This window comes from Anabrus simplex, chromosome 1 (genome assembly GCF_040414725.1).
Source record: "Anabrus simplex isolate iqAnaSimp1 chromosome 1, ASM4041472v1, whole genome shotgun sequence".
NCBI lineage: Eukaryota > Metazoa > Arthropoda > Insecta > Orthoptera > Tettigoniidae > Anabrus > Anabrus simplex.
The window spans coordinates 508,791,327-508,805,090 of NC_090265.1; the positions used below are offsets into that span (position 1 = coordinate 508,791,327).

Genomic DNA, 13,764 nt, shown 5'->3' on the forward strand with positions numbered 1-13,764 from the left:
CTCCGCCCGACGGCTGATTTGATCATCAACAGATTCACCATCGGCTGTCACAGACAACCTAGGCTTCACTACAGAGGCGTACTAAATAAACTACGTAGTTTCCCGTTGCTTTCTCACTGAGCCAGAAGTTGGTAGTACATATTCTCCCAAGCTCACTGAAATGTGCACAATAATCGACGCCATGAGCGACAAATTCACACCATTCATCACAAGAACAGGCAGTAGCATCGCTCATAGCTCGGTCATTTTCACATTGTCAAAGCCAAGGATGAGCTTGAGACAGGTCAATGAGAGTAACAATTTGTTTTAGCCCATACCAGAAGACAAAGTGCTTTTTAAACTCTGTCTCATCAGAAATGGACCCGGTCCAAATGATGAGGGAACACGGAAGGGAAAAGTTTTTCCCTGTCGTCTTTCATTCCAGAAACAATATCATTTCATTGATCTGTCAATCATTAATCATTGTCCCAGAGTAGTGCGACAGGCTTTGACAACCGGCACAGTTCCTATCCTCGCTTCATTCATTGCATTCCAGACCCGGTTGAAACTGGAAACAGGCTGTGGACTTTCGTTTTATTATTATTATTATTATTATTATTATTATTATTATTATTATTATTATTATTATTATTATTATTATTTCAGTGGCATCTGTTCAGTAAGTACCCTTGACTTCTCTATCATCAGATTTCCAAAAGCCACGATCTAGTAGCTTAAATGATCCGGACAGAGCACAAAGCAAAGCCATATCCCTCAATGATCATGTAGGCCTAGTGCTCCAGTGCATAGGGGCGATCTCCCTGGGCAGTATTCATCATGGCAGGCCAAGGCCTTTAATGGGCTTATGTACCACGTGCCAGAAGATTCCTGCAGAAAGTACAGGCTCCCACTATTCATAATCTCGGCATTAACGGTGGTAAGACTAGTTAGCTCTATACCCATCACTCAGCGAACTGGCTGTGAGAACGGGTCGTGCAGCGAACTTACATTCGGAGATCGTGTGTTCGATCCCAGCCCTGAAGATGATTTGTCCATGGTTTACCATCTTCACATTTGGCAACTGCTGAGGCCACGATATTTCTTGTCAGTCTAAGAGTCGACGAATAACCCTCAGGGGCTGTCAGCTTGAGTATGTGTGAATTTGCCCCCTAAGTGAGTCCGATATTGCTTCCTCTTACTTGTGTGAAGCTCGTTGTCGCTCCTACCCGATTTCCCATGGCCAGCATTTTCGGTCCTATGTCTGCGAGGCCTAGGGAGTCTTCTCTTTTCAGGGCCCTCGTAGCCTTGTCCTTCTTTTGTCCATAATTGAAGGATCGGATCCCCTTCATTTTTTTTTTCTGATTAGTATCGTTGTAGTGCCAAGACATGCAACATTTCCAGATTAGGAACCCAAAGTTAATGGGTTCGTTTCTCCACTACCATCATCCTCAATTTACACATGTCTGGGTACGCCAGGCTAATAGCAGAAATAATCGGTAAATGGGAAGGATAATTTTCGCAACCGTACGTAGCATTAAATAAACTTACAGAGACATTCACAAACAAACCCACGGCTTAAATAGGCTGCTAAAGACCTTATCTCGACAAGACGACGACTGCGGAGCTAGATGGCCAGCAGACATTAGTGTCACGCAGTCAGAGTGACGACATCTTCAGCTGTATTGCTTGGCTTCTGTGACCGGGTCCTCTGTCTCTCGTATTAAACGGCTCCTCAGTTCAGATCACATGCTGGGCTGAGTGGCTCAGACGGTTGAGGCGCTGGCCTTCTGACTCCAACTTGGCAGGTTCGATCCTGGCTCAGTCCGGTGGTATTTGAAGGTGCTCAAATACGTCAGCCTCGTGTCGGTAGATTTACAAGTCCTGCTGGACTAAATTCCGGCACGCCGGCGCCTCCGAGAACCGTAAAAGTAGCTAGTGGGACGTAAATCCAGTATAATTACTATTATTCAGTTCACATGCCTAAGTGTACAGCGTTCCAGCACTCAATACAGAAATAAAACACTTGAACCCGGGGCCTCCAGGTAAGAGGCAGGCATGGGACTACCACAGACACATTCACAAGCACTGCAATAACACAGGTGATCTCCCTTTCATTCACACACACACAAACATTTTTAAAATATATGTGCAAATACAAGGTGTTGGTCGCTTTCCCTCACCCCGTACTCTGCCCAGACGTCGCGCTCATCTAAGAAAATTCCTGGGATAATCCACTATGTCTGGTGAAGTGACAACCACACATATCCTTGATCCACATGTTGACATTCTTGCACACATAATCACAGACCCCTCTAGTCCATCATCTTCGTTGAATGGTCAGCATAGTTGCCTTCGGTTCAGAGCGGCCCGGATTCGATTCGGTTACTTCGTTTAGCTCTAGGACTAGGTGTTCGTGCTGTCTCCAACATCCTTGCAGCTCATATACCACACAAAACAATATCGTCTTCCACATGGACACGCAGTTTCCCATGCACGGCAGACGCCGCCCACCCTAGAAGGAGGGTCTACCTTACAATAGCAATATCTCCACGGAATTTTGTATACCAAGCAAGTGGTCGTGCGGTTAGGGTCGCGCAGCTGTGAGCTTACATTCGGGAGATAGTGGTTCGAACACCACTGTCGGCAGCTCTGAAGATGGTTTTCCGTGGTTTCCCATTTTCACACCTTCCTTCCATCCCTAGCCCTTTCCTATCTCATCGTCGCCATAAGACCTGCCAGTTGTAAACAAACAAAAATGATGTATTGAAAAACGTAAAATCAGTTAGTTACATTCACAAATCTACGAGAACGATATATTTATCGTCAGCAAATTTATGTGAAGACGACCGACTACAGCGAAAAAATTGTGAGTCCTTCACCGCCCCTGATAAAAGAACCAACATCACTACAGCGAAAAAATTGCAAGTCCTTCACCGCCCCTAATAAAAGAACCAACATCACTACAGCGAAAAAATTGCGAGTCCTTCACCGCCCCTAATAAAAAACCAACATCACTACAGCGAAGAAATTGCGAGTCCTTCACCGCCCCTAATAAAAGAACCAACATCACTACAGCGAAGAAATTGCGAGTCCTTCACTGCCCCTAATAAAAGAACCAACATCACTACAGCGAAAAAATTGCGAGTCCTTCACCCCCTAATAAAAAAACCAACACAATCGTAATTTTCGACCAAAACGTGATCTGTGCCATTCTATAATGCAGAATTCTAACCGTTTTGATATACCTCTTGATGATAAATTTAGCACATCTGCTTAAATCGAAGCCAACGACCACAGCTGGTATTATAAAATTTCTTTGTTCCGTGTAAGTCCTAAATACATCTTTCTTGATTAGCATGCCCACTCTATGCTAACTCGACATTCCCAACAGCTTTCACTCGAGTAATTTGCTTCCCACTCCCATCCGGGTCACTATTTAAGACAATCCACGACTCTTCTTGGCAGGGCCGTACCACAAACAGAAGTATTACTTACCTTATTCGATGCCAAGCACCATCACTCTCAGTCAACCACCACGCGACTAAACTGGAGCTAGAATGTCAGTGTGCCAGGCAGCGCACAGCCACTGCCCAAGGTCAGCCTGCCTCACTTTCTTTACTAGTTACTTTCAGTTAACGGTATATAAGTCACCACCTACGACACCTATCAGCTGTTCCTATTACTGATTACAGAATCATAAATAGAGCGTACTCAAGATTTCCAGGCCTTTGTTAAGAAGGAAGCTTTCTGCCTCTTCTAATTTCTTCTTTCTAAATTTTCCTCCGATCCTTTTATTTGATTTTTTAACAGAGTAGCGAAGAGGAGGTTTCTTTTCTGACGTGGAGAAACATTTTCTTCTCCACGACAGATCGTTTCTCGCCGCCAGTGCACGTGATGGAGATTTTCCCACTCATCGGCTATGTCGCGGAAACAGATGGGTAGAGGAGCATAGTTTTCGTCCCGCGACTCCCATGTACTCGCTCTCAACAACAACAACAACAACAACAATTCCAGGCCCTTTACTGTCACACTGAGGGCCTTTACGACGATAACATTTTTATGACTGTATTTGCAAAATAGCCATATATAAAATGTTAAAACTTCAAACTCATACAGCATGAGTCTTTACCAGGGTTAACATGTCCATTCTTCCAGAAAATGCTGTATTATTATTATTATTATCATTATTATTATTATTATTATTATTATTATTATTATAACTGGATGAATTATTTAGGCTGTTTAATCATGCTTTAAACACTTGACCATAACATTGCGTTGACGATATTGAATCTGTGTAAGATACAGGATAATACTAGTGCACATTCCTTAGTTTTGAGAGAAAATATGCATTAGGTTCTTACAAAAGGAATTCATGTGTTTAAAATCCTATTTTACTACAATGAATCCTGTAACTGACTGGCACTGAGCTCGATAGCTGCAGTCACTTAAGTGCGGCCAGTATCCAGTATTCGGGAGATAGTAGGTTCGAACCCCACTGTCGGCAGCACAGAAGATGGTTTTCCGTGGTTTCCCATTTTCACACCAGGCAAATGCTGTGGATGTACCTTAATTAAGGCCACGGCCGCTTCCTTCCCACTCTTAGCCCTTCCCTGTCCCATCGTTACCATAAGATCTATCTGTGTCGGTGCGACGTAAAGCAAATAGCAAAAGTGACTGAGTCAACAAGCGACTTCTTTCTTTGCCCACTGAGTAGTAATTAGGGAGAACGCCTTTTCAGCCACTGCATTGCTGCTTGGAACTGTAAAACTGTAATAAGTTCACTAAATCACTCGATGTTATTGTTTCTTTAGAAAAACCCATACCAGTGCTTATCAAGAGTTAATTTTTGATCTACAACAGAAATGCCAGCATAGTTTTGAACATTGTAAAACTCAGTGGCGTGCACTGAACCCCAGCGCTGCTGGGGTAAAAGAACTTTGTATTAACATTTTCTAATTATTCCTTAGAACGCTTTTTATAATGTTTAAAAAAAACTGCGAACATCTAAGCCAACCCAAGTACAGCTGTCTCGACACTACCGCAGTTCAGCTTCTCCAGCGAGCTGAGTTTCCTTGCCGGCGCGATAGAGAGCTACCCCCAACGAAATTTAAAGTCGCTTGGGTGATCCATGCACTTGAAGCTTCCTCGAGGCGGAGCTGTGCCCCCTACCCCGACAGCATTTACGGCGACAGGCCAGCTAGCTTAGGTAAGGGGTGTTAGTTTTAATACTTGACACTCGAAGTCTTCAGCGCCACACACTAGAGACTGCAAGAAGAAAATATCAACATCTTAACAGTATAGCCACTTGCACATCGTCTTGCTAATAAAAATAGAGCCAAAGAATATATTTTAGTCTTGGGTTTCGGCATGTATACAGTTTTTTCGAGCAATTCACTGACGATACGTGTAGAGTATGTGTTCCGATAGCCGCAGAAAAATATTTAGGTTGCCCAGCATGAACACAGAGTTAAGCGCGAATGGTTGCTTGTGATGGTGGTATGTAGTGAATTTTTGTAGTGTTCCTCTTGGATTATAGGTGAAGATTTCACGAGTTCTGTGGCATTCTTCATTAATATAACGTGTGTTATACGTCGTGACGAATATGTTCCCTCGTTTGTCGTTGATGCACGTACACTCACTGTGCGAGTCAAACTATAAAACTTCAACGACGATAAAATACCAGTTAAATTTTGCTGATTAGATTAGGCTTTTTAAGTAAAAAAAATAGTCCCAGTGTATTTTTGTGAAAACCATGACTGTACTATCACGAAGCGTCACCAGATGAAACTGTAAGTACATTGTTCAAAATCTGCTATAGATTAAGTGATAATGGTGTCGTCACTGGCGTGAATATCAATTTGGAAGTATGCGCGAGCGTGTGGTTGAAAATATTCTTGAAATATATTTCTCAGGTAGACCTTTCCACGAAAAATGCAGCCTTATAAAATGGTAATGTTGACTTTAGAGAGTGTAGTGGGGCTAAGATTGTTTATATTTAGAAACATTTTTGCAGCTGGGGTAATGAACATGTTCACCGCACGCCACTGGTAAAACTGATCAAAAAGTTTCGAGCCATCTTTCATCACATTTCCGTTTTCCAGATACTCCAGACAAGGGAGGACTTGATTAAAATTTAAGTCTTCCATATTTTAAACTTTAACCCCCTGGAGACACTCAAATGAATCATGAACCGAAGAACTCGAGATGACGGTTGATATTTCCAACTATTTATCTTCAAAAGGCACAATTAACGTCATCATCTTGTTCCTGTTTTTCCCAATTACTTGGGGTATTTACACCATGTGGATCAAGCTCAGTTTTACGGCCGATGTCTTTGCTGACACTATGCCTATACGTAGGGAAAGTATTCACTTTTGCGTGCTTCTGTGATGGTTGGTATAGAGATATGTTGCATATAAATAAAGATGAATATTAAAACGGATACAAATACCCAGCCCCTGAGGCAGAGGAATTAACCAAACGCAGCTAAAATCGAACCCTGGGTCGTCTAAACCGAAGGCTACTAAGCCAGATAGAACACACAAAAACATGAATTTTATAAGAGGCCGGACAATTAAAAATAAATTTCTGCCGGACGTATGGACATATAAAAAGCAGAACTATGTAAAAAGCCGGTCTTTACAGGCGCCAATCAGGATAGGTCGGTATACGCTAGTGAGGCCATATCCACAGGCTACGTAGAATGGTAAGTCCAAATTCAAATCGGATATTTTAAAATGGTGCTCCGAAGTTTTCCGTTTAGCTCTAAGAAAATTATGGAACGAAACCTCTCGTATACCACGGCCTATTCTTTTCCATTCTTAACCTCCAATTAAATTCTTCCTGATCTAACCCCACTAAGGAGCACTTATTACTGGTTCTTCTTTTCTTTTTCTTTTTTTGCTAGTGGCTTTACGTCGCACCGACAGAGATAGGTCTTATGGCGACGATGAGATAGGAAAGGCCTAGGAGTTGGAAGGAAGCGGCCGTCCTTAATTAAGGTACAGCCCCAGCATTTGCTTAGTGTGAAAATGGGAAACCACGAAAAACCATCTTGAGGGCTGCCGACGGTGGGATTCGAACTCACTATCTCCCGGATACAAGCTCACAGCCGCGGGCCTCTAACTGCACGGCCAACTCGCCCGGTTGTTCTTCTTTTGGATGTTCGCTTTCGTTCCTAATATCTCTTCATCCTGCCCAATATTTTTTATATCCTTCCTGTGAGAGTGGTTTTCGGGGTTTAATACATTTGGGCGAGGGAGACGAAGAATTTACCATATCACATAACACATAATTTGGGGTGATTTACAACATCAGAAAGGTCATAAAATCCCAGTGGAATCCATATCTTGTTTTGCATTTAGTTGAGCCAAACCCTTCCAGTCTTATATATTGTAATCAGTAAGAAGATATTCTTGGTAAGCCTATTGTTATCCTTTCGTGAAAGGTGCCCGTAGAACTTCAGCCGCCTACGTCGCATACCGGTGTTGGCCGTTTACAACTGTAGCTATAGTTCAGAGTTCCGTCTGGGAGTACCCTGTTTCCATGATTTTTCCTGAGGATACGTGTTTTATTCTTTCCCAGGTCGTTCTTGGTGCCTTTCCTTTTCATTAGGAGAGTCTCTGCTGCGTGTAGGAAATGAGGTTAACTACAGTTCTGTAGTGACCGATCTTCGCATTCATCGAAGTGCACTTCTTATTGTATCGGTTTCACGACAGTTGGTAGGCTGCGCTGAGGTTCGTACAACGTTTTAGGAGAGAGGTGCCAACTCTACCATTGGGTTGAACCCATTCAGCGAGATAGCGGAAACGATCGACTCTCCCGATCTTTTCGAGGATGGAGTGCAAATTATCCAAGCAATTGATCTTGTCATACGATATCTCTAGTCCTATCTTCACCACTGTCACGTGTATGACTTAGACAGCAATGGCAGTTTCCTCGCAATTGTTGGTTAGGATCGTGATGTCATCTGCAAAGACCAGTACCTGATTTAGATCTGTCTAATCCCGGCTCCATTGGTGACCGATTTGATTCCTAGATTTCTCATTTTATTTTTTCTTGCCTATTTTGTTCAACCTGGTGTTTGACAAAGTCATACCTGATCTTGAAGCTCGACAGTTCTGCTCTGAAATTCCCCTGGATGCGGTGTTCGTGAGAGTCTGTTCATAAGGATGTGCGTGTAATAGTCCACACCTCTTTCTCGTAGCAATGAGAAGAGTGTCTGGCCTTCTCGAAGTAGATCAATACCACAGCAATGTCAGTGCTCCTCACTCGCTTTAGTTGAAGAATGGTTTCAAGTTGAAACCTCAACGTATGAACGTTCTCGCTGATATTCACCAATAGTCTGGTCACACTGGCACTCTGCATTGTCTTATAGAATCCTGGAGAGCAATTTGTAGGCTACCGGCAGCAATGATATCCCCCTGTAGTTGCTAACATCACTCCGGTTGCCTTTCTTGTGTAATGGGTGTATTAGAGCTGTTTTCTAGTCATCAGGTACCCTACCGTTCTCCCAGCAGTCGATCAGGATCCGGTGTATGATCTCGATGATTGCACCCCCCCCCCCCCCGGATTTCAGAACTTCCACAATGATATCATCTTCCTCCGCATGCCTTTTAGTTCTTGAGGCGTTTGATGGCGCTAGTGACCACCTGCACAGTCGGTGTTTTGGATGGTATGAATCAATCAATCAATCACTACTGATCTGTATTTAGGACAGTCGTCCAGCTGGCAGATTCCCTATCTGTTGTTTGCCTAGCCTTTTCTTAAATGATCGTAAAGAAATTGGAAATTTATTGAACATCTCACTTAGTAAGTTATTCCAATCCCTAATTCCCCTTCCTATAAACGAATATTTGTTCCAATTTGTCCTCTTGAATTCCAGTTTTATCTTCATATAGTGATATTTCCTACTTTTAAAGACATCACTCTAACATATTTGTCTAATAACGTCATTCCATTCCATCTATCCACCGACAGCTCGGAACACACTACTTAGTCGAGCAGCTCGTCTCCCAAGTCTTCCCAGCCCAAACATTGCAACATTTTTGTAACGCTACTCTTTTGTCGAAATCACCCAGAACAAATCGAGCTACTTTTCTTTGGATTTTTTCCAGTTCTTGAATCAAGTAATCCTGCTAAGGGTCCCATACACTGGAACCATAATTTAGTTGCGATCTTACCAGAGACGTATATACCCTCTCCTTTACATCCTTACTACATTCCCTAAATACCCTCATAACCATGTGCAGAATGAAAAGTGGCCAGAAAGCACCGAGTCTGTAGACACCCTTATGACAGACTGTGCCAGGCTCGAGCTTAAATTGGCAAGTGCTTGTCGAGCTCGGGGTTGATAAAAAGTATAAATTAAATTATGACATTTTTCGACCCATGAATAATAATAATAATAATAATAATAATAATAATAATAATAATAATAATAATAATAATAATTCAAAGGAAAGCTGACGATTAGAACTACAACCAACATGCCTCCGCTCGGAACCTGCTTCTACACAAACAAGAAGATAGTAAACAATGTCACAGACTTCACATCAAAATCTGGAAGATTATTTCTACTAACTACTAAATTGAAGAATAAGAAGTACACTCTCATTAACTGGCACACCCCGATCGACGAAGGCAGCAGGAAGAACCCACCGAAAGTTGATGACTTCTGGAATCTTCTAGAAACTGAAATCACCCGGAAGAACAACGTAAAAATCCTGCTGGGAGATTTCAACGCGCAGATTGGTTGGAGCGAAAGCACAGAGACGTCATAGGGGAATATCCAGTACATAGGAGGACGAAAAAAAACGGGGAAAGACTCATTGGACTCTACAAGGCTTTTCAGTTGAAACTAATGTCAACACACTTCAAGAAACTCCTGAGAAAATCGAAGACATGGGTATATCTGAATCCTGAACTAGGGGAATTCCAATTGGATTACGTATTGATAATAAGGAAAAACTCGAAGGAGGTGTTGAACGTCAAAGCGATTAGGAACGGTGAATTCGATTCAGACCACTATCTGTCCAAAGTTAAAATTTTCTCCCAGTAGGAGAAAAGAGAGACACGCCTAAAATGATGACATACAACACAAACCAAATTAACATCACTGAAGACATCATTAGGAACTTCAGGGACGAAATCCGCACCAGAAGAAAGAGGCGCTGGCAAGAACTATGCACGGGAATCAATGAAACAGCAAAGAAAACACTCGGACAGGCTAGGAGGAAAAGAAAATATGGTGGAATGAAGAATGCGAGGAAGTTCTCAGGGAGAGGTGCGAGAAATAGAGAAAATTAAAATGCTCCAGAGAAAAGGAACCCGTGGAACAATTCAGACAACAGATGAAAGAAACATCCAGGATGTTTCGAAGGATTAAACGATCATTTGAAAGAGCTCAACTGGAAAAGCAGCAGATCTATTTTCGGGCATCTATCGCAACAGTTTGAAATCAAGACAGGCGTGACGCAAGGCAATGGGCTATACCCACTCCTATTCAACAGCATCCTAGAAAATATAGTGAGAATATGGAACTGAGAACTTGAACATCAAGGAATAATCCCGATCTGTCTAAGGAGAAAATCAGGAGGGAAAACTGGCTTTCGCTGACGACTTTACTATACCATCGGAAAGTCCAGAGATCGCAACCATCCAGGTTAACCTCTTGGAAAGAACCGCCAGCCAAACAGGACTGAGGATCTCAGCAGAAGTTTGGCCAACATTTCTGGAAACACAGATAGGATGGATAGAAAGGGTCAAAAAGTTTAAGTATCTTGGAGAGACCATACAGGAGAACGTATTATAAAAAGCTGCAGTAGAGCTCGGATCTCAGAAATGGAGAGAATGGCTTGACAAAAAGCATCTACAATAAAAAAGTGCTTATACTGGAATGTCAAAATATAACATTACAACACTATGGTCAAAACAGAATGCCTGCATGCCAGTGAATGCCTGTCCATGAATTACAAGCTGGAGAAGCTAGAGATCTTGAAAAGAAGAATTCTTAGAAAAGTTGTGGGAACTGTCCAAACTGAAAGCGGATGGAAACTTCTGAGCAACAAAAAAGTTTACCAGAAGGTGAAAAGAATCTCGAAGACCATGAAGGAAAGGAGACTGGCGTTTCTCGGATATCTGTACAGAATGAACGCAAACAGACTTACCAAACAGATATTTGATTACTTCTGGAGAAAAAATGGCCACTACAGCATGGATTAAGGAAACGAAGAAGGATATGGAAAGGTTAGTGAGTTAAACATCTTGGAGGTCCATCTGTTAGAAAAGAATACATTTAGGACCACAGTGAAAAATTTGAAAGTGTTCCAAGCTGCAGGTAGAACGAAGAAGACGGGAAGAACCTGGACAGATGAACAACGGAAGCAGGCCAGCGAAAGCTTGAACGAAAATTGGACACAGAGAAAACACCGCACGAAGAGAAAGAAATGTTGTAGCGTGATCCTAAGTGGCCAATTCGCTTGTAAATAATAATAATAATAATAATAATAATAATAATAATAATAATAATAATAATAATAATAATAATAAAAACAGGAGTATCACCGACTCTCTTTCATTGCGTGTTGGAGAAGGTTATTCGTGAATGGGAAAAATAACTTAACAAGAAAGGTTTACTGAACCAAGTATACATTGGAGGTTCAAATAACGGTGTCAAGATCAACTGTCTAGCTTTTGCTGATGGTTTAGCGATTCTTTCTAGAAACAAAGATACAGCTGTAGAACAGATAAACCTTTTGAAACAACAAGTTGAAAAGGCTGGAATTAGGATCTCCTTTGAAAAAAACCAAGTGCTTAACTAATATCCCCACAGCTCCCCGACAACTTTTTTTCTTGCTATTTGCTTTACGTCACACCGACACATATAGTCTTAAGGCAACGATGGGATAGGAAAGGCCTAGGAGTGGGAAGGAAAGCGGCCGTGGCCTTAATTAAGGTACAGCCCCAGCATTTGCCTGGTGTGAAAATGGGAAACCACGGAAAACCATCTTAAGGGCTGCCGACAGTGGGGTTCGACCCACTCCTCCCGGATACAACCTCTCAGCTGCGCGCCCCTAACCGCACGGCCAACTCGCCCCGTCCCCCAACAACTAAAGATGAGGTATGGTAAAATTGAAAGAGTTAACAGTAACGAATATGTCGGTGAGATTGTGCAGATGGGGTCTAATAAAAGAGAAGCGAACAACAGTAGGCAAGATAGGATGTCGCAGCGTTTCGGAGAACACAGAACCTATACAAGTAAAAGGCAATTTCAATGCAAGCTAAACTCAGACATTACAACACGGTGATTAAACCCGAATGTCTCTATGGAAGTGAATGCCTCCGAAATACTGGAAAGGCTGGTCTGAGAGAAGCTGAGAAGTTTGAGAAGAAGATCCTTCGAAAGATAATGGGCTCAGAGATCGTGGCTGGACAATACAGGTTGGGAGGACGAGAGGAACTTTATCAGAAAACCAAACAACTGATGAAATTCATCAAGAAGCAACAGCTCAAGTTCTATGGCCACCTATTTAGAATGGAAGACAAGCGGTTGACTAAGAACAGTTTTATCATACTCGATAGTAGACCTAATTGGCTCAAGGAGGTCAAGGATGGTCTAAAAAATTGGGCTAAACCGTTAAGACATTGCTAACAGAACCAAGTACCGACACCAGATCAATAACTGCAACGGCTTTCGTGAAGAACAGCAGAAAGGAGACAGGTTGCCAGAGAGAGAATGCAACGATAATGGGCTGCAAAGAAAGCTTCTAAAGATGTGTAAATGTTGCTTATTGTGGTCTCTAATGGCCATAAACGTCAACAACAATAATAATAATAATAATAATAATAATAATAATAATAATAATAATAATTAACGTCCACACTTCCAGTAGCCAAATAAGTCTGTTTGAAATATATTCTGTATGGAATTTTGGACAAACAGTCTGAGCCTAATAATATCGGTCCGTGTACAGTGATTTACGTTCTGACTCGTTAAATAGTGGACTCACTCTAAATACACACTCGTTATGCAATAGGAAACACCGAAGTATTGCAGAATGTAGATATCTTACTTCCCCTTAAAATTGAAAAAAACCTTTGAAGAAAATCGACCCAGTTCTTACGGTGGAATTAATAGGAAGTACCTGTCAAATATTCTTGAAATGGTAGCCGACTATCGTCTTGATGATCTTGGATTTCATTTCTAACTCTGGTCCAGATTTCTATTTTGTATATGCAATGGGTTCAGTAAAGTATGCCTACGATGATAAGGAATCGAAACTCTGAGAACTCCTAAATGTTTAGACAAATGAAGTAACTTTAGAGAAAAACAGTATAAATAGATCAGTGCCAAAGTTTTAGATCCCACGAAAAGCCCATAGAAGGAATGCTAAGGATTATTTTTTTATTTATTTATTTATTTATTTATTTATTTATTTATTTATTTATTTATTTATTTATTTATTTATTTATTTATTTGTGACGAAGTTAGGGCTCTTGGCCCTCTCTTACACTTAACCACATTATGCGGATTGATAATGAATACAAACTTAATACACTGTATATAATATAATACACTGACTGACAGAGCAAATGCAACACCAAGAAGGAGTGGTCAGAACTTTATGCCAATTGCAGGGTAGACTGACGTCACTGAGGTATGCTCATGATGTGAAATGCGCCGCTGTGCTGCGCACGTAGCGAACGATAAATGGGACACGGCGTTGGCGAATGGCCCACTTCGTACCGTGATTTCTCAGCCGACAGTCATTGTAGAACGTG

The 13,764-nt window shown here is 41.7% G+C and overlaps 1 protein-coding gene across 2 annotated transcripts in view; it reads right to left on the reverse strand.

Moving 5' to 3' along the window:
- Window positions 1-13,764, reverse strand: part of LOC136868467 (sialin) — a 184,891-nt gene that overhangs the window by 153,593 nt on the left and 17,534 nt on the right. The window contains exon 1 of one of the 2 annotated variants that reach the window (XM_067144776.2): window positions 3,475-3,578. The exons of the other annotated variant lie outside the window; for it this stretch is intronic. The gene's annotated coding sequence lies outside the window, so the exon portion shown is untranslated. Of the gene's footprint in view, window positions 1-3,474; window positions 3,579-13,764 lie in introns of those variants that run through there. 2 annotated transcript variants of the gene reach the window in all.